Source organism: Doryrhamphus excisus, linkage group LG15 (assembly GCF_037039965.1).
Source record: "Doryrhamphus excisus strain RoL-2023G ecotype Guam linkage group LG15, RoL_Dexc_Guam_v1.1, whole genome shotgun sequence".
Taxonomy (NCBI): Eukaryota; Metazoa; Chordata; class Actinopteri; order Syngnathiformes; family Syngnathidae; genus Doryrhamphus; species Doryrhamphus excisus.
This window is the reverse complement of record NC_136371.1, coordinates 16,994,110-17,021,461: the sequence shown is the minus strand read 5'-3', so window position 1 is coordinate 17,021,461 and position 27,352 is coordinate 16,994,110.

The following is a 27,352-nucleotide window of genomic DNA, read 5'->3' as shown; positions in this document are numbered from 1 at the left end:
ACGGCCATCATGTGCTGTATAATCTTAAAGAGGCCTGGCGAGGAAATGGTTGTGGAATTAAGTGCATATAATTAGTGTAGGCAGAGGAGCACAGCATGGAGGGTCACATGAACAGGAATGATTTTGAGGGAGCGGGGGGGGGGGGGGGACTAAAGATGCAAAAGATGAAATAAGTCACTTTGGTAAGTATATGGCTACAATAAAAATCTTAGACAGACATCTATATATGAACACCAAAATTTCATTTTTGTATTCACAAATAAATTAAATGAAAAAAAATTTAAAATAAAAAAACTAAAAAAAATTTATAAAAATTTATAAAAATTAATAAAATAAATTAATAAAGAAAATAAATTTGCTAAATACAAGGATGAAGAGTCTTGACCCAGTCATGATGTGCTATATATATCACTATATTGACACTTACTATGGTACCCATTATGGCATTGGATGCTCATATCACCTTGTACTTTGGTACGTGACAAAAATAAAATAAAAAAAAATAAAAAATAAAAAACATTAAAAAAAACTAAATTAGGAAAGCAGGTAGTGAACAAATGTAACAGTTACTGATTATAAAAGTACCAAATGGAGGGGTAAGATTTAATAAGCTTTGCTTCTTCCTACTCCTTTTGGACATGTGGAACTGGGAACTGATTATGGGATGCATTCAATTGTAATCTGATGCATGTTCAAATGAAATAAAACCATTACCATTACCAGTACCATTACCATTACCAAAAATGTGTCAAACTAATGAGGACACCTGAAAGGTCACACCGTTGGAGGACCCCATGCAGTATCACGGCCCCGTCCGTTAGAAGGTGCCCTGGGAGGTAATCAAAGGTCACACCAAAGTCTGTATTTGGTACCCCAGGTCTGGGGGCCACTAGTGAAACACAGGCTCGCCCCCACTGAAAGGGCAAAGACCATCACATGAATATGAGGGAATGATGGCAACAGCGATGCGTTACAAATGAAGAGATGAAAATTCATTAGTGGCGGCAGTGGATGCTGTCAATCAAAGATGGTGGTCACCAGTGAGTTCAAAAGAACATTGAACTGAATGCAACATATTTGTAAATAAACGTGAACTCGTTGCAACAGCATGTTATTTATTACTAGCGGGCGGTTATACAAATGGAGTACTCGACTTCCTTCACACTGCATTACCCACAAAGCATTGCACAAACGAGCATAACAAACCGATAATTCTTAAACATGACCTATTATACTCATTTTTGGTTCTTTATATTGAGTTGTGGACTCCTATAGAGCAGTTACACCCAATAACTTGCACAGAAAGCTTTCTAGATCTTCCAGATCCACACTCTTTCTGCAGTAATTACATGATCTTCTTGCTTCTGATCCAAACGGTCTATTTAATTTACCTCCTCAAGGTATGCCCACTCCGCCGTGATTGGTCACACTCCCAAGAGATCTCGAGGACTTCCAAGAGGATGTAATGTCTGTTTTGTTCAAGTAGTTAAAATAAATTACTCGCAAAAAATTATACTTATACTCCAGTGCAACTTATGTATGTTTTTTTTTCTACCTAATTATGCATTTTTGGCCTTGTGCGACTTATGCTCCAGTGCGACTTATGTATGTTTTTTTTCTACCTAATTATGCATTTTTGGCCTTGTGCGACTTATACTCCGCTGCGACTTATGTATGTTTTTTTTTCTACCTAATTATGCATTTTTGGCCTTGTGCCACTTATACTACGGAGCGACTTATGTATGTTTTTTTTCCACCTAAGTATGCATTTTTGGCCTTGTGCGACTTATACTCCAGTGCGACTTATGTATGTTTTTTTTCGACCTAATTATGCATTTTTGGCCTTGTGCGACTTATACTCCGGTGCGACTTATGTATGTTTTGCATTTTTGGCCTTGTGCGGCTTATACTCCAGTGCGACTTATGTATGTTTTTTTATCTACCTAAGTATGCATTTTTGGCCTTGTGCGACTTATACTCCAGTGCGACTTATGTATGTTTTTTTGTCTACCTAATTATGCATTTTTGGCCTTGTGCGACTTATACGCCAGTGCGACTTATGTATGTTTTTTTGTCTACCTAATTATGCATTTTTAGCCTTGTGCGACTTATACTCCAGTGCGACTTATGTATGTTTTTTTTTTCTACCTTAGTATGCATTTTTGGCCTTGTGCGACTTATACTCCGCAGCGAATTATGTATGTTTTTTTTCTACCTAATTATGCATTTTTGGCCTTGTGTGACTTATACTCCGGTGCGACTTATGTATGTTTTTTTTTTCTACCTAAGTATGCATTTTTGGCCTTGTGAGACTTATACTCCAGAGCGATTTATGTATGTTTTTTTCCACCTAAGTATGCATTTTTGGCCTTGTGCGACTTATACTCCAGTGCGACTTATGTATGTTTTTTTTCGACCTAATTATGCATTTTTGGCCTTGTGCGACTTATACTCCAGTGCGACTTATGTATGTTTTTTTTCTACCTAATTATGCATTTTTGGCCTTGTGCGACTTATACTCCAGTGCGACTTATGTATGTTTTTTTTTCTACCTAATTATGCATTTTTAGCCTTGTGCGACTTATACTCCAGTGCGACTTATGTATGGTTTTTTTTCTACCTTAGTATGCATTTTTGGCCTTGTGCGACTTATACTCCAGTGCGACTTATGTATGATTTTTTTTCTACCTAATTATGCATTTTTGGCTTTGTGTGACTTATACTCCAGTGCGACTTATGTATGTTTTTTTCTACCTAATTATGCATTTTTGGCCTTGTGCGACTTACACTCCGGAGCGACTTATGTATGTTTTTTTTCGACCTAATTATGCATTTTTGGCCTTGTGCAACTTATACTCCGGAGCGACTTATAAAACAATGAAACAACAACAATTTGTTGTGATTTTTTTTGCTGGGTGTGAAGAAATAAATGCATTGAAAACCCTAACCCTAACCCAAATCATACGGTATTTATACTGTGTTAACTGAAAATTCAACTCGTTCATGAGAGTTCAAGTCCACAATGTTGGTTCGTTTATTTACTTGCCGAACATCACTGAAGTTGTCTTCATTATTTCCGACTTACAAGCAGACTGCTGCGTTTCCTTCCCGGCACCTGTGCAGAGTGTGCGGCAGATGACACCATATTGGATCGGCATGCTCCACTTGCTCCGATGCGGCGAAGGTACTGCGAGGACAAACGGCTAAGCACGCGTATTCATCTCCAGCCGAGCACACCGGCGCTCACAGCTGTGCCGTCCGGCGAGCTTATGGCGGCGTCATCATACTTCAATTATGAAGGGAAACGCGGAAATGGAGTTAAATTGAAAGTGAGAGTCCTCCGGGTTGTTTGGATGTTATTCAAATGTTCAGACGTTGTTCAAACTGTGGGGAAATAATTCAGAAGCAGGTGATGCATACAAGGCGGAGAGCGAGCCCTTCTGATCTTGATGATCTTGACGAAACTTATTCACTGCTACTGCTACTCTAACTGGATTTTTTGTTCAAATGTAAATAATAAATAAATTGAACAGTGGACGAGTGGTTAACATAATGACCATGCTGATGTACTACATCTCTCTCAGTAAGTTGCTATATGCACGTTGCAATCTTAAACTTTTCATAATTTACGCGGTGCATTTCACAAGACAGCCGGCATGATCGTGTATCACTCATGGCAATTTTTTGCGCGCTTACAGAGTACATTTTTAGCCGAATAATAAACAATAAATATAGCAACTTCTGATCAATCCATGTCAATTTTAGACCGAAAATAATATACAGATTTAATACGAGGCTTGCACTGTCCTTCCAGCAATCTGTTTACAAAACAGTCAAGTCAAGTCAATTTACACAAAAGTCATATTTTCGTTCTGTTGACTTTATTATGGACAGAGTTCAAGTCATCAGTTGCCTTGTCACTTTTTTCACATGAAAATCTGATCTGAAAATCTGCTCTGATATCTGTTTACAAAACAGTCAAGTCAAGTCTATTTACAGTATTAAGCCCTTAATCACAAAAGTCATATTTTCGTTCTGTTGACTTTATTATGGACAGAGTTCAAGTCATCAGTTACCTTGTCACTTTTTTGACATGAAAATCTGATCTGAAAATCTGCTCTGATATCTGTTTACAAAAAGTCAAGTCAAGTCTATTTACAGTATAAGGCCCTTAATCGCAAAAGTCATATTTTCATTCTGTTGACTTTATTATGGACAGAGTTCAAGTCATCAGTTGCCTTGTCACTTTTTTCCCATGAAAATCTGATCTGAAAATCTGCTCTGATATCTGTTTACAAAACAGTCAAGTCAAGTCTATTTACAGTATAAGGCCCTTAATCGCAAAAGTCATATTTTCATTCTGTTGACTTTATTATGGACAGAGTTCAAGTCATCAGTTACCTTGTCACTTTTTTGACATGAAAATCTGATCTGAAAATCTGCTCTGATATCTGTTTACAAAACAGTCAAGTCAAGTCTATTTACAGTATAAAGCCCTTAATCGCAAAAGTCATATTTTCGTTCTGTTGACTTTATTATGGACAGAGTTCAAGTCATCAGTTATCAGTTATCAGTAATCCGACATCTCCTGCTTTGATATCTCCTTCCAATGATCGGGTAGATCCTCCTGAAAACTCTTTCCGTTATCTTTCATCGAGTACCTGGTTCCTAGGACACTGGAGGCGCCGGAAGACTCTTTTCCACGAGTCATTTCAATACGAGGCTTCCACTGTCCTTCCAGCAATCTGTTTACAAAACAGTCAAGTCAAGTCTATTTACAGTATAAGGCCCTTAATCACAAAAGTCATATTTTCGTTCTGTTGACTTTATTATGGACAGAGTTCAAGTCATCAGTTATCTTGTCACTTTTATGACATGAAAATCTGACATTTCCTGGTTTGATCTAGCCTTCCAATGATCGGGTAGATCCTCCTGAAAACTTTCTTTCATCGAGTACCTGGTTCCTGGGACTAGGAGGCGCCGGAAGACTCTTTTCCACAAGTCATTTCAATACGAGGCTTCCACTGTCCTTCCAGCAATCTGTTTACAAAACAGTCAAGTCAAGTCTATTTACAGTATAAGGCCCTTAATCACAAAAGTCATATTTTCGTTCTGTTGACTTTATTATGGACAGAGTTCAAGTCTTGTCACTTTTTTGACATGAAATTCGGACATTTCCTGCTCTGATCTCTCCTTCCAATGATCGGATAGCTCCTCCTTTCTTTCATCGAGTACCTGGTTCCTGGGACTTGGAGGCACCACCAGCCTCTTTTCCACGAGTCATTTCAATACGAGGCAATATCTTTGAAGTGGCTTGTTTTGCTAGCGGTTACTGGCAGTTATCTTTTTTTTTTTTTTTTTAGTGCGTTAGCTTTGTACACCATATGGTATTTGAACCCAAGGTATCAGCACACTGTTGTATAATTATGGTCAAGGGTTGTGGTCAAGAAAAGTAGTCCAAAATAGTCCAAAACTCCAACAGCAATGCTCAGACAGTAGACAGTAGACAAACACTTTCATGCATGTAGTGTCTTTTATTTATTACCATTGCATGCTAACTTTTTGAAATGCTAAGAAAACAAATGTTTGTTCTGTTATTATCATGGAAATGCAAATGCGACAAGCACCTCATATCGAGTTGGAAGACAACCACCAAATTATGACCCCCAAATTAAATGTTCATCGTTCATCTTTTATTCATGCCGTAATAAAAACGTGGAAAGGAGCCAGACTGTCCAGGATATGTTGACCCGGCAGCCCGGCCTGCAGGCCGCAAAACGGCAGGAAGCCGTTTAACAGGGGCTTAGCGTGAACCTGACGAGCCACTTCCTGCCTCGCCACACATGAAAACTATGTAACTATGTAACTCCTAATGGAGTGCCGGGTCATGGGATCAATCAACATCATGGGAAGCTTTTAAAGACTTAACTTTTTACGGAAGATTTAAAAATAGCATCGGTCTGTGTGCGCGCTACGACGCCGCTCAAATACAAAAGCACTCCCAATTCTCCAAAGACATTTCCTGTGCAGAATCAACTCGGTCTTTCTTCAATTAAATTACTTCTGTACTCCGTCCATCCCAGTTTAGACTCTTAAAAACAATCTGGATGGGAACAAAAATGGACACTTTCACACAGATTCTGCAAAATGGGCTTATAAATGAAAAATGGCAGAACCGGCATTGGTTTGTCTATGATCCAACTAATGTAGGATATTGCATTGTCAGTAGGCAGTGTTATATAATGTATACCGTTATGCACTTTGACCCTTGAATACGTTCAATTTATTCCATTTATTCCATTTATTCAATTTATTCCATTTATTGACAGTCAATCCTACTTCTTGGAAAGTCAGTTATGCGAATTAACCGCTATAATGTTTATCAAGGCTGCACGGTGGTCGAGTGGTTAGCACGCAGGCCACACAGCTAGGATACCCAAGTTCGATTCCACCCTCTGTATGGAGTTTGCATGTTCGCCACCGTGCATGCATAAGTTTTCTCCGGGTACTCCGGTTTCCTCCCCCATTCCAAAAACATGCTAGGTTAATTGGCGACTCCAAATTGTCCATAGGTATGAATGTGAGTGTAAATGGTTGCTTCACAAGACAGCTGGGATAGGCTCCAGCACCCCCGTGACCCTTGTGAGGATCAGCGGTACAAAATGAATGGGATACCCCATGATAACAGATTTTTTTTTTGGTTAAAGTATGCCCCAGTTAGAGTGTATGTTAACCAAAATGATTGCTAAAATTTTGCCACTGCTTGTATCCAAAATAGCGTGTAAACATTTTTTAAAACATAATTCAACACATTTACTCTTACAGTAGCACCTTGGTTAAAGTATGCCCCAGTTAGAGTGTATGTTAACCAAAATGATTGCTAAAATTTTGCCACTGCTTGTATCCAAAATAGCGTCGAAACATTTAGATTCAGAGTACATGTGCAGAATGCAGAATTTGGTTATGTCCCTGAATGGACCAAATCAATATGAACTAAACATAAACAAGTGGTTTGGTCCACGACATATCGGAAAAGCGGAAAAAATGTCCATCACTGTTTTCCAAAGTCGAAAACTGACTATTCATTCATTTTCTACCACTTTTCCTCACAAGGGTGGCGTTGGGTGCTGGAGCCTATCGCAACTGTCTTTGGGCGAGAGGCAGGGTACACCCTGGACTGGTGGTGCAAACAACCATTCACACTCACATTCATATGGACAATTTGGAGTCGCTAATTAACCTAGCATGTTTTTCGGAATGTGGGAGGAAATTGGAGTACCCGGAGAAAACACATGCATGCATGGGGAGAACAGGGTACACCCTGGACTGGTGGTGCAAACAACCATTCACACTCACATTCATACCTATGGACAATTTGGAGTCGCTAATTAACCTAGCATGTTTTTGGAATGTGGGAAGAAACCGGAGTACCCGGAAAAAACACATGCATGCACAGGGAGAACAGGGTACACCCTGGACTGGTGGTGCAAACAACCATTCACACTCACATTCATACCTATGAACAATTTGGAGTCGCTAATTAACCTAGCATGTTTTTGGAATGTGGGAGGAAACCGGAGTACCCGGAAAAAACACATGCAAGCACGGGGAGAACAGGGTACACCCTGGACTGGTGGTGCAAACAACCATTCACACTCACATTCATATGAACAATTTGGAGTCGCTAATTAACTTAGCATGTTTTTCGGAATGTGGGAGGAAACCGGAGTACCCGGAAAAAACACATGCATGCACGGGGAGAACAGGGTACACCCTGGACTGGAGGTGCAAACAACCATTCACACTCACATTCATGTGAACAATTTGGAGTCGCTAATTAACCTAGCATGTTTTTCGGAATGTGGGAGGAAATTGGAGTACCCGGAGAAAACACATGCATGCACGGGGAGAACAGGGTACACCCTGGACTGGTGGTGCAAACAACCATTCACACTCACATTCATGTGAACAATTTGGAGTGGCTAATTAACCTAGCATGTTTTTGGAATGTGGGAAGAAACCGGAGTACCTGGAGAAAACTCATGCATGCACGGGGAGAACAGGGTACACCCTGGACTGGTGGTGCAAACAACCATTCACACTCACATTCATATGGACAATTTGGAGTCGCTAATTAACCTAGCATGTTTTTGGAATGTGGGAGGAAACCGGAGTACCCGGAGAAAACACATGCATGCACGGGGAGAACAGGGTACACCCTGGACTGGTGGTGCAAACAACCATTCACACTCACATTCATACCTATGGACAATTTGGAGTCGCTAATTAACCTAGCATGTTTTTGGAATGTGGGAAGAAACCGGAGTACCCGGAGAAAACACATGCATGCACGGGGAGAACAGGGTACACCCTGGACTGGTGGTGCAAACAACCATTCACACTCACATTCATATGGACAATTTGGAGTCGCTAATTAACCTAGCATGTTTTTGGAATGTGGGAGGAAATTGGAGAAAACCTACACATGTACAGGGAGAACATGCAAACTCTACACAGAGATGGCCGAGAGTGGAATTGAACCCTGGTCTCCTAGCTGTGAGGTCTGCGCGATAACCACTCGACCACCGTGCCGCCTAGAAACTGATTAAGTAAAAGTAAAAAAAAAAATAAAATCGGAGGTTACTTGTGGTGTGAATGGTTGTTTGTCTATATGTGCCCTGTGATTGGCTGGCCACCAGTCCAGGGTGGGATAGGCTCTAGCACCCCCGGGACCCTTGTGAATGTTTAACAAATATACAGTATATGTGCGCTATGGAGTTAGCATTCATATAAATTTATTCCTCCAAGAGCAAACAAGCTTTAGTTTGTTTCAACTAAACCAAAAAAAATGACAAGTGAGGTTTTTGACAACACATTACAGGCGAACGCCAGAACAGAACTGAATCCGAGTGTTTACACGTGCTGCCCTTTTTTGATGAGCAACAAAAGAATCTTTTTGCAACAATTTGCAGTAGGAAGCAAGTAGAAAGAGAAGCACCTCAATTAGAGGCGCTTTGCTTCCTCCTCCATGGTCGGATGGCTCCATTTGAAAGATCCTTTGACAAGAATCCCCCTACAAGTCTCCTCTAAATACACAATGGGAATGTCAGAGTCTACGAAGCAGCCAGCCGATACCTGAATAAAATGTGTGCTGCTCAGGAGCGCACAGAGGCCACGGGAGTCACGGGCAGAACGGCTGCAACATCCGAATGGTAAACTGGGGAAATTCCGAACATGTCATTCCATTTTAAAACCGAAACTGCAGTAAGTAAACTTCCAGTATTGTTAGCTTCTAGCAACACGCCGTGCTCCCTTGACATCAGCGTGCAAATGAAGATACTTGCTCAGGTAGCGTTGGCACATGCCCGCCGCCGACACCGGCTCTGGGAGACAATTAGCCGACACCTGCTCGTGGCAGATTGCGCTGGCAGATATCTGCTGCTCCTGTCGCCTTCGACAACACCATCTGGCCCGGCGAAGGTGCTGCACCGGTACGAGAGCCAGGAGTGACATGCTGATTAACCTTTCTCGAGCGTCTGATATTTGTGGCTTCATCTCTATATGTCTTCCTTTGTGTACTTCCTGTAACCGTGGCAAGTACAATTAGGTGTACAAGTGGTGGCAGTTTTGGCAATTAAACAATGAACTCTCAGCTTTAATTTGAGAGGATGCAGAAAAAACACTATTTGTCAGGCATCGCAGCCATTTAATATAGAGCAGGGGTCTCAAACATGCGGCCCGCGGGCCAAATGTGGCCCGCAGGACACTAGTTTGAGGCCTGATATGAAAGCTTAATGTTTGACATGGATGCTGTATGGTATCATGTACCCAGAAAAAATTATTGCGTTTGATTCATGTTCATGTTAAAGGTTAAATAACGGTTAATAGTTATCCTCCCTATCCGTGTGGAAGTGGTAAGTTTTTGGCTATTTGAGTTGAAAGGAAATAACTTGAAGGCTACCGTTTAGGTCGCTAGCTCTCTAGTTTGCGAGTTAGCATGTTTTCTCATGTTCCTTGCCAAAATTTTCACTTCTTTTTCAACTTTGACTTGTCTCGCTGTCCTCTTTATTAGTATTTGTCTCACTCATCTTGCTGCAATCTTCAATGTTCGTTGGCTCGTCTCGCTCTTGTCTTTCCTTGTGACTTTCACCCGTCTTGCTGTCCGTTTTATCTGAATCTAACACTTTTTTGTCTGTCTCGCTGTCCTCTTTATTGGTAGCTTTCACTCGGTTCTGTCTTCTTTGCCTGTACCGGTATGTCTGACTCATCTCAAAAGTGTCTTCTTTCCCCAAATTTTCACTTTTCCCTGTAACTTTAACTTGTCTCGCTGTCCTCTTTATTAGTATTTGTCTCACTCATCTTGGTGCCCTCTTCATTGTTCATTGGCTCGTCTCGCTCTTGTCTTTCCTTGTGACTTTCACCCGTCTTGCTGTCCGTTTTATCTTCATCTAACACTTTTTCGTCTGTCTCGCTCGTCTCGCTGTCCTCTTTATTGGTAGCTTTCACTCGGTTCTGTCTTTTTTGCCTGTACCGGTATGTCTAACTCATCTCAAAAGTGTCTTCCTTCCCAAAATTTTCATTTCTTTTTATCTTCTTTTCCTGTAACTTTCACTTGTCTCGCTGTCCTCTTTATTCGTATTTGTCTCACCCATTTTGCTGCCCTCTTCAATGTTCATTGGCTTGTCTCGCTCTTGTCTTTCCTTGTAACTTTCACCCATTTTGCTGTCTGTTTTATCTTCATCCAACTGTTTTTGTCTGTCTCGCTCGTCTCGCTGTCTTCTTTATTGGTAGCTTTCACTCGGTTCTGTCTTCTTTGTCTGTACCGGTATGTCTGATTTATCTCAAAAGTCTCTTATTTCCCAAAACGTTCACTTCTTTTTATCTTCTTTCTCTGTAACTTTCACTTGTCTCGCTGTCCTCTTTATTTGTATTAGTGTCATCTATATTGCTGCCCTCTTCAATGTTCATTGGCTTGTCTCGCTGTTGTCTTTCCTTGTGACTTTCACCCGTCTTGCTGTCCGTTTTATCTTCATCTAACACTTTTTCGTCTGTCTCGCTCGTCTCGCTGTCCTCTTTATTGGTAGCTTTCACTCGGTTCTGTCTTCTTTGCCTGTACAGGTATGTCTGACTCATCTCAAAAGTGTCTTCTTTCCAAAAAAATTCAGTTCTTTTTATCTTCTTTCCCTGAATCTTTCACTTGTCTCGCTGTCCTCTTTATTCGTATTTATTTCATTGTTCATTAGCTCGTCTTGCTCTTGTCTTTCCTTGTGACTTTCACCCGTCTTGCTGTTCGTTTTATCTGCATCTAACACTTTTTTGTCCGTCTCGCTCGTCTCGCTGTACTCTTTATTGGTAGCTTTCACTCGGTTCTGTCTTCTTTGCCTGTACCGGTATGTCTGACTCATCTCAAAAGTGTCTTCTTTCCCCAAATTTTCACTTTTCCCTGTAACTTTAACTTGTCTCGCTGTCCTCTTTATTTGTATTAGTGTCATCCATATTGCTGCCTTCTTCAATGTTCATTGGCTCGTCTCGCTCTTGTCTTTCCTTGTAACTTTCACCCATCTTGCTGTCCGTTTTATCTTCATCTAACCGTTTTCGTCTGTCTCGCTGTCTTCTTTATTGGTAGCTTTCACTCGGTTCTGTCTGTACCGGTATGTCTGATTTATCTCAAAAGTCTCTTATTTCCCAAAACGTTCACTTCTTTTTATCTTCTTTTCCTGTAACTTTCACTTGTCTCGCTGTCCTCTTTATTCGTATTTGTCTCACTCATCTTGCTGCCCTCTTCATTGTTATCTTTCACTTGTTTTTATCTACTTTTCCTTTATGACTGTCTCATCTCGCTCGTGTCTTTCCTTGTATCTTGCTGTCTGTTTTATCTGCATTTAACACTTTTTCATCTGTCTTGCTCGTCTCGCTGTCCTCTTTATTGGTAGCTTTCACTCGGTTCTGTCTTCTTTGTCTGTTCCGGTATGTCTGATTTATCTCAAAAGTCTCTTATTTCCCAAAACGTTCACTTCTTTTTATCTTCTTTTCCTGTAACTTTCACTTGTCTCGCTGTCCTCTTTATTTGTATTAGTGTCATCTATATTGCTGCCCTCTTCAATGTTCATTGGCTCGTCTCGCTCTTGTCTTTCCTTGTGACTTTCACTCGTCTTGCTGTCCGTTTTATCTTCATCTAACACTTTTTCGTCTGTCTCGCTCGTCTCGCTGTCCTCTTTATTGGCAGCTTTCACTCGGTTCTGTCTTCTTTGCCTGTACCGGTATGTCTGACTCATCTCAAAAGTGTCTTCCTACCCAAAATTTTCATTTCTTTTTATCTTCTTAACCTATAACTTTCACTTGTCTCGCTGTCCTCTTTATTCGTATTTATTTCATTGTTCATTAGCTCGTCTTGCTCTTGTCTTTCCTTGTGACTTTCACCCGTCTTGCTGTCCGTTTTATCTGCATCTAACACTTTTTGTCCGTCTCACTCGTCTCGCTGTCCTCTTTATCTAAATCTATTACTCGTCTCTTTTCTTTCACAAAATTTTAGGGTTTTCTTTCCTTGTAACTTTCACCCGTCTTGCTAAATCCAGGGTCACCACCTGGATTTACCTGCAGGTAAGGACAATTACAGCATAGGTGATACCTTTACAAAATATCAACATGCCCTTTGCAGATATGAATTTTTCATGCCAGTGTTAGCGTGACTTGGCTATGGTGCTCACGTGTTTGTGTTGCATCCCTGAAGCTGGACTCAGTGGTGTCAGCGGCAGAGAGGAGAACTCTGGACAAATGCTGGCGAGGACGGACGACGACGACGTTGAACCTTTGCACAATTTCACAGACTAACCAAAAAAGCTCGTTAAAAGCAACAGACTGAAAAACCCCTTAGTCCGACTCCCAACCCTGTGCCATAAAACTGTACGGCTGCTTCCGTCGGCAGAGTCAAAATGCCTAAGTTTGAACATTTTTGTTTTTGTGCTGCTAAAATGTTTTATTTAGAGAGAGATTCATAAGGTTCTGAATCTCCGAATCTTACACGGAGTCTTATGATTTCAGTTCGTTCAAGGATAATTAGATACCCAATCAGATATTCAGTCCAACTTTGCACAAAACTAATTGATTCAGTCTTTTTCCAAATGGCAGTATTTGTCACAGGGGCCAGCTGCACAATACTCTGACATATTTTTTTCCTGATTGGCCCGCAGGGAGGTGGCATCTCCGGCCAGAGGAGGCACAGGGGGGAGGGGGGGTTGGGGCACTGATGCCTCGTGTCATTGTTATCGAATCACTCTGAACGAGAGCGTCACCTAAATGCCTGGCGCGAGGGAGTAAACACTCGTCATCTCTCCCACGACGCAAACCCAAAGTGACCAGCAGATCGTGGAGGATTATAGGCGTGACATATTAACTTGCTCCCATGATCCTAATGTGCTTAATATTCATGTCTGATGGCGGCACAGGAGACGAATGCGGCTGATTTATTTGATCATCTCACTTGTACACACTCCACTTCCCTTTTCCAGAAGGATTCAGGTTGCATGGAAGGATGGGATGGCTCCAGGCACGGCACACCACCCCCGACTCTGCAATGTGCTCGCACACGGTGCAGAAGCACATGCATGCTGCTTGCAAGGGAAAGAAAAACACAAACCAGTCACCCTGGAAGTTGCACAGTAGAAAAGCAGCAAAAATGGAGTGAAAAACCCTTTTGAGTTCAATCTTAATGTGAACAGTTGATATCATGGAAGTCAACTCTTGTCCCAGATGCGTTCACATGCATACAGCATTATTGGGACTCATTCCAACCCCAACCTTTCGGTGTGTAAAAATGTTGCAATTTTTTTTTCAATAACGAATTCAATCCAGAAATATATTAAATATGTGCATGGAAACTATGTAATAATTATTGTTATATCATTCATTTCTTGACCACTATGTTTATTTTACAATACAAATTGTATATGTCATGCCCTTATTATTATTTCTGAGGTGGAGGGCGGGCTCAAAGATCTGACTGGTTGGCGCTCAATGTACGCACCCGCCACTCACTGTAATAGGCGGCCAATTAAATGGTATATTTTACCTTTTGTATGTACTACAGTATTATGAATATGTAATATTATAAATGGTAAAATAGTTATGAATAATATTATAAATAATGTCATATATTATTATACATTTTTAGATTGAAATATGTTAAGTAATAATAACAATACTAATTATATTATTATTATTATTATTATTATTATTATTATTATTATTATTATTATTATTATTATTATTATTATTATTGTTATTGTTGTTATATATCTAATATATAACAATAATATATGCAATAAAAATTAAATAATAAATATATACGTATAATAATAATAATTATTAATAATAATAATAATAATTATTATTATTATTATTATTATTATTATTATTATTATTATTATTATTATTATTATTATTGTTGTTATATATCTAATATATAACAATAATATATGCAATAAAAATTAAATAATAAATATATACGTATAATAATAATAATAATAATAATAATAATAATAATAATAATAATAATAATAATAATAATAATAATAATTACTATTAATTATATTAAATAAAATTATTACTTATATTAAATATGAAATATAATAATAATAATAATAATATCATTATTTTTATTGCTAAACATTTAATATATAATATTATTATTCTTATAAATATTGTTATTATTATTATCATTATTATATATTAAATATATAATAATAATTATTATTATTTATTATTACTTTTATTATTATTATTATATTTTTCATTGATTATTTTTGTTATTTTTCTCTATATTTAATTTTGCCTCTTATTTAATATTTTATTATTTATATATTTTTTTATATTTTGCCAAATATTTAATTTTCCTCTACAGATGTGCATTTTGTTCATAATAAAAATGAAAAAGTGGCACACCTAAAGTATAATTAACATAACTCCATAACACTATTCAAATAAGAGCACAACAAAGATAAAAAAAGAAAGGAGGTCCTCCACATGTGCTGACATTTGGGATGCTCACCAAACAGATGTACCGACGCAGCGAACAGCCGTTCACCTTACTGCCAGCAGAGCTCACTTGAACATTGCCTCGGAGATATACGGCGAGTTGATGTGAGCTTCTGAGTGTGTGTGTGTGTGTGTGTGTGTGTGTGTGTGTACAGGTCAGGCCTCAACGCCCAGCACACTGGCTGCTTTCCTGAACGCGTTCCCATGTGTGAGCAAGCTGAGCCCGGGTGACCCCACATGTAGACACTGAAACAGGTAGTGGGGGAGCAATGCATTATTCATGCTGAGGATGAAGGTGGGCCCGGTGAGGGAGGGGCGCCGGCAATGAGCCGGGTCAGAGGTGTGCTGTACAGCGGCGTGTGTGGAATGGGTGGTCGATGTCGACTTTCATTTTCTGGCAGTGGAACTTGGAGAGATGCTGCGCTTGAAGAGTGCAAGCAGTATAAATGCATTTTAAAGTCAAGCCTCTGATGTGTTTGGAAAATATATACATACAGGAGATACAATATGGCTAAATATAAGTAGGACTATTATCTTGAGTGTATAAAAGGCCGGGCAGGGAAAGGAAGGGTGCTTTTTTGCAGTAAGACCCGCTTACTTGTAGGCATACAGGGACTGCATTAGGTATTACATTCAACAACATCATAAGCATTTTTGTTTTGAATCGGGTTGCTCTGAATATGTGTGTATGGCATTTGGGCCAAAACCAGGTACGGCACATGTAGGGTGGCCTTTTATTGTGGCCAACTTGAGGCATGCCTGTTCAATAATCAGTGATTCCACACAATACGGGTTAATATAACCATGAGTAATATACACATTGCTTTGTTCTTACATCAAGATGCTAATTTGACATTATTCTTGTTTTGGTTGGCCACTATAAAAGGACTCTCCAAAATGTGGACATGCTTGAGTTGCTTTGGCATTTGGGCCAAAACCAGGCACATTTTGTGATGTGGCCACTGCAAAATGCACGGTTTAACTGTATTGAACGCCATGTTTGGGTCGCTCTGCAGTGTCTGGACCAAACCCAGGTACGTCATATGGCCTTTTATTGCGGCCACTCCCAAATGTGCTGTTTAGCTGTATTGAGGGCATGCTTGGGTTGCTCAGGATCAGCGTATAATGTATTGGAGCCAAAATTATGTATGACGCATGTAGGGTGGCCTTTTATTGTGGCCAACCTGAGGCATGTCTGTTCAATAATCAGTGCTGCCACTCAATACGGGTTAATATAACCATGAGTAATATACACACGCTTGCTTTGCTCTTACATCAAGATGCTAATTCGACATTATTCTTGTTTTGGTTGGCCACCATAAAAGGACCCTCCAAAACGTGGACATGCTTGGGTTGTTTTGGTATTTGGGCCAAAACCAGGCACATTTTGTGATGTGGCCACTGCAAAATGCACGGTTTAACTGTATTGGACGGCATGTTTGGGTCACTCTGTATCAGCGTCTGCGGTGTCTGGACCAAACCCAGGTACGACATATGGCCTTTTATTGCGGCCACTCCCAAATGTGCTGTTTAACTGTATTTGGGGCATGTTTGGGTTGCTCTGGATCAGCGTATAATGTATTGGAGCCAAAATTATGTATGGCGCATGTAGGGTGGCCTTTTATTGTGGCCAACCTGAGGCATCTCTGTTCAATAATCAGTGCTGCCACACAATATGGGTTAATATAACCATGAGTAATATACACACAATTGCTTTGCTCTTACATCAAGATGCTAATTCGACATTATTCTTGTTTTGGTTGGCCACTATAAAAGGACTCTCCAAAATGTGGACATGCTTGAGTTGCTTTGGCATTTGGGCCAAAACCAGGCACATTTTGTGATGTAGCCACTGCGAAATGCACGATTTAACTGTATTGAACACCATGTTTGGGTCGCTCTGCAGTGTCTGGACCAAACCCAGGTAGGTCATATGGCCTTTTATTGCGGCCACTCCCAAATGTGCTGTTTAACTGTATTGGGGGCATGCTTGGGTTGCTCTGGATCAGCGTATAATGTATTGGGGCCAAAATTATGTATGGCGCATGTAGGGTGGCCTTTTATTGTGGCCAACCTGAGGCATCTCTGTTCAATAATCAGTGCTGCCACACAATATGGGTTAATATAACCATGAGTAATATACACACAATTGCTTTGCTCTTACATCAAGATGCTAATTCGACATTATTCTTGTTTTGGTTGGCCACCATAAAAGGACCCTCCAAAATGTGGCCATGCTTGGGTTGGTATTTGGGCCAAAACCAGGCACATTTTGTGATGTGGCCACTGCAAAATGCACGGTTTAACTGTATTGAACGGCATGTTTGGGTCGTTCTGTATCCGCGTCTGTGGTGTCTGGACCAAACCCAGGTACGACATATGGCCTTTTATTGCGGCCACTCCCAAATGTGCTGTTTAACTGTATTTGGGGCATGTTTGGGTTGCTCCGGATCAGCGTATAATGTATTGGAGCCAAAATTATGCATGGCACATTTTGGAGTGGCCTTTTATTATGGCCAACCGAAAGCACACCTGTTCACTAAAAAATGGTTTCTAATCAGCAAATAAATATGCCGCACATGTGAGGTGGATGGATGATGAATTATGAATGCTCGGTAATGCTACTTTAGATATATATGCGAATATTATTCAAAAAGAGGTTTTACATTTGAGTTCAGCACAAAATTACATTTTAAAAAAACATCTCAGCTTTGGGATACATATATATATAATTCCCATTTTTTATGTTTTTTTGTTTTGAGAATATTTCAACTTTCTTCTGAAATAATTCACAATATTTGGACTTTATTTCAATAATATTGTAATATTACAACTTATAGCATTTAAAATATTTTCTCTTTAATATTTCAACTTAATGACATTTTTATTTTAATTCTTGTGAAATTGCATTTTCTGTTATTATAATATGACTTTTTTCTCTTAATATTTGGACTTTCTCTTACTGTTTTTTTTATTTCCGTTGTTTTGTTTTTTTTCAAAATTTTCCAACTCAACTCAAAATTTTCAACTTTTATTTTTTTTTCTAGTAAACATGACTTTGTTCCCATAATATTTTGACATGATTCTTTTAAAATTATATCATAATTTTGCAAGAATTACAAGTATTTATTTTGTTTTCATAATATTATGATGTTATACTATTATATCCTCTTTTTTTAATATTTCAACTTTAAAATTTTTATTTTTTTCTCATATTAGATCATAAAATTATGACATTTTCTTGTTATATTAAAATATTTTCTGCTGATTCTCTTTTTTTTTTATTTTTTTATTAAGAATGTCCTGCGGGCTGCAAATGGCTCCCGGGTCGCAGTTTATATTCCATGTCAATTAACAGTAATTTTAAAAATTTAAATGTGTTTTTTTTCGAATATAATTACTACCACAAAAACAGAGTAAAGTACAACCTCGCCGTCATCGAGCGATCTGACTTTAATGGCGCGTGCTTATGCAACTAAACACTGTCACTCATGCAAAGCGTATGGACCTCCTGAGCCAGAAATCACTGACCAGATGGTACGGCGTGATGACGGTCATTCTCCGGCGTGTCGGGCTGCAAAAAGTTTCACATTCAAACTCATTTTTTCCGAGTTTTAATATCCAGCCAACAAAGATGGAAGACATAGCGAAGCGCACACGCTGCATCTTGCGGCCACTTTGCGGCTCGAGCACCCCTCTTTAGCCTTACACCTGGCACGGAACGCCGAGATACCGCAATAGTCCGGTTCCCTTTGTTTGCGCATTCTTGCCAGTGATTGTGTGTTTCTGTGTGTATATTTGTGTGCCTCCATTGGGCAAAGATGCAATATGAGGTGCGAAGACGAGGCAGCAGACAGCACAGGAACAGACCTGCATAATGGAGTGCAGATCCCCCGTTGGTTTCATTTTAACACCTCGGAGTTTTGACGTGAGATGGCGAGATAGACGGTGAAGACGACAGCCGGACAAAGAAACTCGAAAGTGAGCAGACTGCTCGCAACAACTTTTCAAAGTTGGCTCGGAGATAAGCCTTTGAATGCAGTTCTGCAAATACCTTGTTTTGGCTGGACTGCTTACTTTTCAGGCTCGGGGGGTGGAGGGGTGGAGGAAGGGGTATCGATTCAAAGTTGGACTCGACTGCAAGAACTTCACACACCTACCGAGGGGAGGTGGTTCACATGTGCCACCTTCCACGGTGAGACGGGGGGGGGGGGGTCGCGACTACAAAGAAGAATGATGCTTTGAAAAGCCAGAACTTCAAGTTGGCTTTGGGCAGACCGGGTCCTTGAAGAGTCTACTTCACGATTAGAGAGTGGAGGGCAGACGGAATCAATGCTGACACAAAAAGTAGGATTTATGACTTGAATCCCACACGGACGCGAGACTGAAGCTTAAAAATAAGAAGCGTATGTACATATGTACTTCACATGGAACATCTGACGGTTGGTCACAGCGGAACATGTCGGTCGTGAACCCCCCTGGATTCTGACGTGCTGCCCGTTTGTTCTCAAATCCACCAGGAATATAAAAGGGTCTCTTACATATTGTTTGTAATGATCTTATACATTGTTTGAATGTGGGAAAATGACATTTATAGTTCATGGCGGAAGTGACACCATCGGGGTACTAAAACTGAGGTAAACAAACAGATGATGCTTTCAGGGACTATCGCAACAATGTGGTAATGGTTTTAATTCATTTGAACATGCATCAGATTACAATTGAATGCATCCCATAATCAGTTCCCAGTTCCACATGTCCAAATCCTACCCCTCCATCTGGTACTTTTAAAATCAGTAACTGTTACTTTTGATCACTTCCTGCTTTCCAAATATAATTTAAATATTTTTTTACTTTATTTTTTAAGTTTTAAATTTAAAATATAAAATTTTAAAATATAAAATATAAAATTTTAAATTTTAAATTTTAAATTTTAAATTTTAAATTTTAAATTTTAAATTTTAAATTTTAAATTTTAGTCACGTACCAAAGTACGAGGTGATATGACAATACAATGCATTGTTTGACTTCCTTACTCAATCCATTCCATAGTTTGATTCCACATACTGAAATGCTATGCTAACGCTAACGTAGTCCTAGCATATAAGTGTTTCAAATGTACTTCTTCCCTGAGATCATATCAAAATAAAAAATAAAAAATAAAAAATAAAAAATAAAAAATAAAAAATAAAAAATAAAAAATTTAAATTTTAAATTTTAAATTTTAAATTTTAAATTTTAAATTTTAAATTTTAAATTTTAAATTTTAAATTTTAAATTTTAAATTTTAAATTTTTGTCACGTACCAAAGTACGAGGTGATATGACCATACAATGCATTGTTTGACTTCCTTACTCAATCCATTCCATAGTTTGATTCCACATACTGAAATGCTATGCTAACGCTAACGTAGTCCTAGCATATAAGTGTTTCAAATGTACTTCTTCCCTGAGATCATATCAAAATAAAAAATAAAAAATAAAAAATAAAAAATAAAAATTTTAAATTTTAAATTTTAAATTTTAAATTTTAAATTTTAAATTTTAAATTTTAAATTTTAAATTTTAAATTTTAAATAAAAAGTTAAAAAATCTTAAATTATATTTGAAAAGCAGGAAGTGAACAAATTAAAAGCCTTTTTTGTTGCTCGCAAATATCGCTGTGAAAGGATGTTGATATAAAATGTAAATGCTTTGCGGCCTTGTCGCTATAGTGGAATAGTGTTTAGAATACAATAAGGGAAATTCGGATCTTCTACCAGAATTTGTGTTTTTAAAACCCAACTACCCAACTGTGGTTCAACCAGGATATCACATGATAAGAACTGCTGAGCGGATCAAAACCTACGCTGAAGATGTACAAAAAAAACGGTAGTTTCCCAAGGGAAAAAGAAGCGGGTCGACAGGTACGCCCAGGAGGGAGGATAGAAGGTTCCTGGCAGACGCCCACATCGCCTCCCTCGCCAAGAGCGAGCAGCGGCCACTCAGAAATTAGGCCTGACACAGCTTGTCGCAGTCACAGAAGCCTTGATCGGGATTTGCTCGCAGGACCTCCCACTCGACACGCACACACCCGTGCATGTGTGTGTACTCGCCGCGTGGGAGGGGGTGGGGGGGGTAAGAAAGCTGAGGGCCATTTTGGAGGAGAAGGGGACCTCGGTAACATCTGTAGTCTCTGTTGTTGATAGTGCGGTTGCCAGCTTGGAGTCGGATCACAGGGCTGGAGATTCTGGAGTCTGGGCTCTACCTCGTGGCCAATCCCCCCCCCCTCCACTACGCCCCCCTTTCCTCCTCAGATCCGTACTTCCAAAACCTCCTAGCTACCACCTGTTAGTCAATTCTCAACAACCAGAGGACACCGTGATACTATGAAGTCAAACTTCTGTCTTTGTGTTTCTTTTCATCAGAGTTTCCACGGACTCGCATGGGTTGGAGACGAACCCCGGCCCCCCTCCCCACCATCTTTCCCCCTGTTTTGTAGCTTTGATGTGAGCAGACACAGTCACATATCCTTGTCCATTTAGCATCAGAGAGCATCCCCCTAACCCAGGGCTTGGCACCATCTCACATGGCCGGTGATTTGAGATGCTTTAATTAGGCCAAAATGTGTCTAAAGATGTAGTTGTGCCCCAGGACATCCGGTACTTTCCATGCTAAAGAGATAAATACACTACATTTTTATGTCGCAGAGGCTTTAGCCGTCTATTTTCTATCATTTCATGTCTTTCTGTGTCAGCTAAATCCCTCCTGGAGGCTTCCGTGTGGACGCGGCTCGCATATTACGGGAGAAAGCTCAGCTGATGATTTGGGAAAAATATGAAAGGGTCCCTGACATGATTCATCAATGTGGCAAAAATATGTTTGTAATGGTAATGGTAATGGTAATGGTAATGGTAATGGTAATGGTAATGGTAATGGTAATGGTAATGGTTTAATTTCATTTGAACATGCATCAGATTACAATTGAATGCATCACATAATCAGTTCCCAGTTCCACATGTCCAAAAGGAGTAGGAAGAAGCAAAGCTTATTAAATCCTACCTCTCCATCTGGTATTTTTACAATCAGTAACTGTTACATTTGTTCACTTCCTGCTTTCTAATATAATTTTTATTTTATTTTTTTAATTTAAAAAAATGTTTTAAATTTTTTAAAATTTTTGTAATTTTTTTTATGGTTTTATTTCATTTGAACATGCATCAGATTACAATTGAGTGCATCCCATAATCAGTTCCCAGTTCCACATGTCCAAAAGGAGTAGGAAGAAGCAAAGCTTATTAAATCCTACCCCTCCATCTGGTACTTTTACAATCAGTAACTGTTACATTTGTTCACTTCCTGCTTTCCTAATATAATTTAATTAAGTTTTTTTTACTTTATTTTATTAATTTTAATTTTTGCATTTTTCATTTTTTTTTATTATTTGTTTATTATTATATTATTATTTAAGTTATTATTATTATTATTTGAATTTTTTAGAAGAAGAAAAACATGACGCACCCAGACAGCTTTCCGTTTGAGCGGGTGCAAGATACCTCAATCGGATTGGGGAAAGGAATATTCCACCCCTCGGAATTCGATTATATGTTCATTCGGATTGGTACTTCTTTCCGTTTGAGCAGAAAAACTGAATGCAATCGGAATATTTGGGTCCATGTATACGTGGCTATTGAGTCACCTGAGCATAAAAATGTCTTTTGACTTGAATTTGACTTGTTGCAAGTCGACGGTAATCTGGGCTTGGGCGCTTAAATCGAGACTAGAGACTCGCCTCACCTGTCTCCTCCGACCGCACGTCCATGGTGTGTGCATATTGGAAGCTTAGGCCTCGTGACATCGCTGAGCTTCTTTGAAGGTATGGATGAGCGACGAGTCCTGTTTGGGTTCCTCCGCAGACGCCAGAAGCTTCACCGGTAGAGAAATGTCACTCTAAAGGGCACATGTGTCAGGTTTGATGTGCTGCACTGTTAGCATGAATCTAATTTGCAAGTACGCGCTCTACTGTATTTACACACAGGGACACCGCCCATTCTCCATAGGAAGTGTAGCTTTTGGGGAGGTCCATTTCTCCATCGTTGCAATGTGTCGGTCCAGTCAAACCTTGGTTCTCGAACACCTTGTTTTTGTATGATTCGGTTTTTGTCTGAATTTTCGGGATGTGTCAAGATGCTACCGAAGATCATTTATTTTGTGCTTAACTGTGCTTATTGCAAGGCTACGACTTTGGACTTGACTTGACTTGACTTGACTTGTCTTGACTTGACTTGACTTGACTCGTCTTGTCTTGGCTTGAGGCTTGAGGCTTGGGAAAAAAGACTTGAGTCTTGCAAAACATTGACTTTCTCCCAACTCTGCGATTTATATTGAGTGTGACTGCTAAATAACCCACCATGGGGCCAAAAAAGTTGCGAGTGCCATCAATTTGAATTTGATCTCACTTAGACGTACAGGAAGTTCCATCCATCCATCCATTCATTTTCTACCGCTTTTCCTCACGAGTGTCGCGGGGGTGCTGGAGCCTATCCCAGCTGTCTTCGTGCAAGAGGCGGGGTACACCCTGGACTGGTTGCCAGCCAATCACAGGGCACATATATGTAGACAAACAACCATTCACACTCACATTCATACCTATGGACAATTTGGAGTCGCTAATTAACCTAGCATGTTTTTTGGAATGTGGATGGAAACCGGAGTACCCGGAAAAAACCCACGAGAACATGCAAACTCCACGCAGAGATGGCCGAGGGTGGAATTAAACCCTGGTCTCCGAGTTGTGAGGTCTGCGCGCTAACCACTCGACCACCGTGCAGCCCTCCATCCATTCATGATAATTTTTCTGCGTGTATAAATATAATCAGTCAGGATATACAATTTTTTTGGGTGTCTCGAACGGATTAATTTAATTTGCCTGAATTTTCATATGTTTTGGTTTCCATCTGACACACAATATTTTCTATTTTGTGCATTAACTAAATTAAACTGTAGTCATATTTTTTTATGTGACATGAGAAGGTGTCTGACTACCCCACTATGAGCGTTCTCCTTCCCTCACATGTACTTGTACATAAAAAAAGGTACAAGACACAGGCCGCTGCTCCGTTTTGGCTTGTAACTAAATATTTCTTGGCAGTGGAGCGCATATTCTCCCTGCTATGAAGGCATTATGAAACCTGCCATCTTGACTGCATGAACCAAATAACAACAAGAGTGCATTGTACACCACCTGCTTCACACGTTTAGGTGGTTTTAAATAAGCGGGCGTCATGGCACCATTTGGCTGGGCAACACGGCAAAGCGAGGGGAGGGGGGTGACAAGGTACAATTGTAAAGTACAACAAGTTTTTTTTTTCAATTCTTGGAACCATCCCGGAAAGCGAATGTCTCTTTTGCAGCAACTTGCCTGCATCCTTGCGATGTGCTCCTCCGGAAAAGTGACAAAAAGCTAAGCATCTGATCGAGCTCGTTCCTCAGGTTTAAGTCTGGCTGCTGAATTCATGAATAAATCCGGCTTTTGAGACTTCCCACCTCATGTTAAGGAGGGGATATATTTGTCAGCCGTTAATTACTGTCATACGACAACGCCACCTTCCCTCTCTGTCAGTGGCGTAGAGTGGTAGGTGAGGAGGGGCTGTGAGTGTGATCTTGGGTACCTGATGGAAAAATTTTGCTTTTTTTTTTTTTTTTTTTTTTACTCAGCTGCTGATTCTGCACATGTACTCTGACTCAAAATGTTTAGACGCTACTTTGGATACAAACAGGCAACATTTTAGCAAAAATTTTGGTTAACATACACTCTAACTGGGGCATACTTTAACCAAGGTGCTGCTGTAAGAGTAAATGTGTTGAATTATGTTTGAAAATCCGATTCATTCATTTTTTACAGCTGATCCTCATGAGGGTAACGGGGGTGCTGGAGCCTATCCCAGCTGTCACATTCATACTTATGGACAATTTGGAGTCGCCATTTAACCTAGCATGTTTTTGGAATGTGGGAGGAAACCGGAGTACCTAGAAAAAAAACCCACACATACACGGGGAGAACATGCAAACACCACACAGAGATGGCCGAGTGCGGAATTGAACTCGGGTTTCCTAGCTGTGAGGCCTGTGTGCTAACCACTCTTGACCGTGCAGCCTTGTATTCTATTTTGTTGCACAACTATAGTAAGATTTATTTATACTTTGCTTGTAAAATATTTTCATTTTCAGTAAATTGCTTATGGTGTCACTCCCATTCATTGTTTGTTTATTGTCTAGCTAAGAGAATAAAATTGTGTTTAACACTAAAATTTTTGGATTGTATGGTAACGTTGCCTTCGAGGTTTATACTGACGACGTAATTGGAAATGGAAAACTTTTATTCCCTCGCATGTAAAATAACTTCCATAGAACTGTAAGACTGTTTGGTCAAATGTTACAAACTGTTACATTTGTTCACTTCCTGCTTTCCCAATATAATTTGAGTATTTTTTTACACCCTGGACTGGTTGCCAGCCAATCACAGGGCACATATACGTAGACAAACAACCATTCACACTCACATTCATACCTATGGACAATTTGGAGTCGCTAATTAACCTAGCATGTTTTTGGAATGTGGATGGAAACCGGAGTACCCGGAAAAAACCCACGAGAACATGCAAACTCCACGCAGAGATGGCCGAGGGTGGAATTAAACCCTAGTCTCCGAGTTGTGAGGTCTGCGCGCTAACCACTCGTCCACCGTGCAGCCCTCCTTCGAGGTTTATACTGACGACGAAATTGGAAATGGAAAACTTTTATTCCCTCGCATGTAAAATAACTTCCATAGAACTGTAAGACTGTTTGGTCAAATGTTACAAACTGTTACATTTGTTCACTTCCTGCTTTCCCATATAATTTGAGTATTTTTTTTACAATATTTTATTAATTTTATTTTTTTAATTTTTTTACTTTTTTAATTTTTTTTTTAATTTTTACATTATTTTTTATTTATTTTTTTGTCACTTACCAAAGTACAAGGTGATATGAGCATCCAATGCCATAATGGGTACCATAGTAAGTGTCAATATAGTGATATATATAGCACATCATGACTGGTTCAAGACTCTTCATCCTTTAGCAAACATCAACTGCTTGTATTGTTTCTTGAATTGGCTCATCGTTGTGCATTGTTTGATTCCCTTACTCAATCCATTCCATAGTTTGATTCCACGTACTGAAATGCTATGGCTTTGAGCTATGAGCCAAACCAGTGGAGAAAAATTCTAATACCACAGTATTCAGGTTTTAAATATTGAACGGTGACCCAGACAGTACACAGGAACCAACTAAAAAACGTAGTAATCCAAAAACCGTAGTGTTCAAAAACCCAGGTTCTATCGGATGTATCAGTTCAATTATTAAACAAAGTCAAACCCTGACCTACAAACGGGACCTTGAAGAAGATATGCGACACTGGCCGTTTTGCAACCACCGTTTGCCATCATCCGCCGCCCGTACCACTTTCCCCGCCAAGGTGTGAGTGCATGTGACACCCAATAGCCGGTGAGCAGCTACTTCACACATGCGGGTGGGGCAAAGGACAGAACATCACTCGGTGCCTATCTGACATCGGTCTCCATTTCCTGGTTGAGTGCTTCAGTGGGCCAGCACGAAGCAAGGGAGGGGTCGTCGCTCCTCCCGCCGCTTGACCTCAAACCACGGCCCGGCGAATGCTAACCTTTTCTCACCCCTCCGAAATCGAATCAATAACACTTTGGCCGCAAACGTGGAAAAACACTGCGTTGGCATTAATCTTCCGCCCTTCCATGCTTGACGCTGCCGTTTGCCACTCTGGCTCCCGTTCAGCGGGGAGGAAACGCTCGGCTGGCTGTGATGGATTGACTGGTCGGCCTGCTGCCTCTCCAGTGTGTTCTTGACATTGTGCACGTGTCGGTACAAAGCAAAGACAACGTTTGTTTCGTTGCGTTTGCTCCAAAGAAAGCCGAGTCACATGGAGACTGTTGCCGGCGTTACAAAGCATCTGGACTAAAGACTTCGGGACAATTCGGGATAATTGTCCCTTTCACTCTTGCGCCACTGGAAACCATGCAAACCAATCATCATCATTTGAAGTGCTTCAGGATCAAAAGAGTTTCCTTTGGAGTGCTCCCTTTTTGAAACATTTGCATCCTGACTCACATTTCCACGAGCGCCGTTGCACCACCGTTGGCTCATCTCACGCTCGTCAAGTGCTCCCTGTTTTTCCTGTGATTGCATTAGCGCCGCTTGCTAGCAGCGCAGCGGGCCCATCCGCGCAAACACTCGTGTAAGCACATACAGGTGCAGCTATAGACGGC